Raw genomic sequence first — 3590 nt, 5'->3', positions numbered from 1 at the left:
TTAAATGGAAAATGATTTCTTTCTGTCAATTTCCATAAAAAATTCAAAAAATTTAAATCATTTTTCACTTAAATTGCTTTCGTGAAATTGGCTGTAAGAATTACATTTCGATTTTAAATGAATCGCTCCAAAAAAACATCATATATCGAGTTATATTTTTTTGATCAAAAACAAAACTCATTTTTGGATTTTACACATACGCGCTGATCAGTTCAGAAATAAAATGTTTTTGTGATTTGCTTCGCTGAACTGAGATGACGAGTTGAGGTGACTTGAGGTAAGGTAATTGAAGTTGGGGTGAATTGAGGTGTGGTGAGTTGAGGTGAGGTGAGCTGAGGTGTGGTGAGTTAAGTTTAGGTGAAGTGAGGCGTTTTGAGGTTTTCGATCTGCCAAAAAAAAATAAAACCCAAAAGTTAATTTTTATTTCTGAGCAAAAATAACGCCCAAGAAATGAGTTTTGTTTTCGATCAAAATAATAAAACTCAAAAAATAATCATTATTTTTGAAGAAAAAAATAATGATTATTTCTGATCAAATATGTAAAACTCATAATATAATTATTATTTTTGATCAAAAAGAAAACAAATCACAAAATAATTATTATTTCAGAGCAAAAAAATAACACTCGAAAAATTATTTTACTTTTGATCAAAAAAATATAACTCAATAAATTATTGTATTTTCTGAGCAATGCAATAAAACTCAAAATGTGATTATTATGATTGATCGCAAGTATTAAAATCTCAAAATAATGATTAAGAGTTAATTTTTTGATAAAACTCATAATGATTACGGTCCCTGGAAAAAGTTAATGTTAATTTTTATGCCAAGAGTATTCGCAAGCAAAAATATGAAAAAACCATATGTATTTATTGGTAACTAAAAGATGAGTAATAAATATGGGAAAAACAGGTATTTTTTGCTAAATAGAGAAAACCATGCATTTACTGCAAAATATGCAAAAATGTGCACTAACGTTTTAATGTAATTTTAAAGGAAACTTCATTATTCGTAAAGATAACTTACCCATTTTCATTTGAAGCTGCCCTACTCATTAGCAATGTGTTAATGTGTACAACCTCCTTGATAGACTCTTTCTTCTTTTTCGCTGTAACCGCCTAAGCGATTTTGGCCTAGTCCGAAACAGCACGCCAGTCATTTCTCTTCTGTGCTAACTGACCCCAATTTGAAATGCCAAGTGAAGCCAAGTCCTTCTCCACCTGGTCTTTCCAACGCAGAGGAGGCCTTCCTCTTCCTCTGTTACTAGCATCCTAGCCCGCGTTGAATACTTTAAGAGCAGGAACGTATCTGTCCATTCAAACAACATGGCCAAGCCAGCGGAGCCGCTGAATTTTAATTCGCTGCACTATGACTATATCGTTGTAAAGCTCATACAACGTCAACGCGTTAAGGTCCGTAAATATTTCGCAGAATCTNTTGAGGTGAGGTGAGCTGAGGTGTGGTGAGTTAAGTTTAGGTGAAGTGAGGCGTTTTGAGGTTTTCGATCTGCCAAAAAAAAATAAAACTCAAAAGTTAATTTTTATTTCTGAGCAAAAATAACGCCCAAGAAATGAGTTTTGTTTTCGATCAAAATAATAAAACTCAAAAAATAATCATTATTTTTGAAGAAAAAAATAATGATTATTTCTGATCAAATATGTAAAACTCATAATATAATTATTATTTTTGATCAAAAAGAAAACAAATCACAAAATAATTATTATTTCAGAGCAAAAAAATAACACTCGAAAAATTATTTTACTTTTGATCAAAAAAATATAACTCAATAAATTATTGTATTTTCTGAGCAATGCAATAAAACTCAAAATGTGATTATTATGATTGATCGCAAGTATTAAAATCTCAAAATAATGATTAAGAGTTAATTTTTTGATAAAACTCATAATGATTACGGTCCCTGGAAAAAGTTAATGTTAATTTTTATGCCAAGAGTATTCGCAAGCAAAAATATGAAAAAACCATATGTATTTATTGGTAACTAAAAGATGAGTAATAAATATGGGAAAAACAGGTATTTTTTGCTAAATAGAGAAAACCATGCATTTACTGCAAAATATGCAAAAATGTGCACTAACGTTTTAATGTAATTTTAAAGGAAACTTCATTATTCGTAAAGATAACTTACCCATTTTCATTTGAAGCTGCCCTACTCATTAGCAATGTGTTAATGTGTACAACCTCCTTGATAGACTCTTTCTTCTTTTTCGCTGTAACCGCCTAAGCGATTTTGGCCTAGTCCGAAACAGCACGCCAGTCATTTCTCTTCTGTGCTAACTGACCCCAATTTGAAATGCCAAGTGAAGCCAAGTCCTTCTCCACCTGGTCTTTCCAACGCAGAGGAGGCCTTCCTCTTCCTCTGTTACTAGCATCCTAGCCCGCGTTGAATACTTTAAGAGCAGGAACGTATCTGTCCATTCAAACAACATGGCCAAGCCAGCGGAGCCGCTGAATTTTAATTCGCTGCACTATGACTATATCGTTGTAAAGCTCATACAACGTCAACGCGTTAAGGTCCGTAAATATTTCGCAGAATCTCCCTCTCGAAAACTCCAAGAGCCGCTTCATCAGATGTTTTCATTGTCCATGCCTCCGCGCCATACACCAGCACAGGCATGATGAGTGACTTATAGAGTATGATCTTTGTACGTCAAAAGAGGACTTTACTTCTCAATTGCCTACTCAATACAAAGTAGCACTTGTTGGCAAGAGTGGTTATCCGTTGGATTTCAAGGCTGGTATTATTATTGGTGTTAATGCTAGTTCCCAAAAAAAAGAAGCCGTCTACTTATTCAAACTTGTAACTGTCAACAGTGACATGGGTGCCAAGACGCGGATGCTCTGACCGTTTGTGTGATAACAGGAGATACTTCGTTTTGTCCTCTATTCAATCCCTAACAGGCAGAACAGACGTAACCCTTGTTTTTACCGATTGTACGCTCTTGTAAAGTATTGTGCCTATGCAGTTGAGTTCTGCGGCTCTTATTATCTTCTCCAACATCAGATTAAAGAAATCACACGAAACCTCGTTTGGTATCAAACGGCTCCGATAGGTCCTTCCCTATTCTGACGGAGCTAGTGGTATTGCTCAACGCCATTTTACACAGCCGTATTAGTTTCGTGGGGATACCAAATTCAGACATCGCNTGTAACCGCCTAAGCGATTTTGGCCGAGTCCAAAACAGCACGCCAGTCATTTCTCTTCTGTGCTAACTGACGCCAATTGGAAATGCCAAGTGAAGCCAAGTCCTTCTCCACCTGGTCTTTCCAACGCAGAGGAGGCCTTCCTCTTCCTCTGTTACTAGCATCCTAGCCCGCGTTGAATACTTTAAGAGCAGGAACGTATCTGTCCATTCAAACAACATGGCCAAGCCAGCGGAGCCGCTGAATTTTAATTCGCTGCACTATGACTATATCGTTGTAAAGCTCATACAACGTCAACGCGTTAAGGTCCGTAAATATTTCGCAGAATCTCCCTCTCGAAAACTCCAAGAGCCGCTTCATCAGATGTTTTCATTGTCCATGCCTCCGCGCCATACACCAGCACAGGCATGATGAGTGACTTATAGAGT

The sequence above is a fragment of the Rhagoletis zephyria genome, unplaced genomic scaffold, assembly GCF_001687245.7.
Source record: "Rhagoletis zephyria isolate East Lansing unplaced genomic scaffold, Rhagoletis_zephyria_1.1 Rzeph_scaffold_01021, whole genome shotgun sequence".
Lineage (NCBI taxonomy): Eukaryota > Metazoa > Arthropoda > Insecta > Diptera > Tephritidae > Rhagoletis > Rhagoletis zephyria.
The sequence above is the reverse complement of the archived record's forward strand: the minus strand, read 5'-3'. Positions refer to the sequence as shown.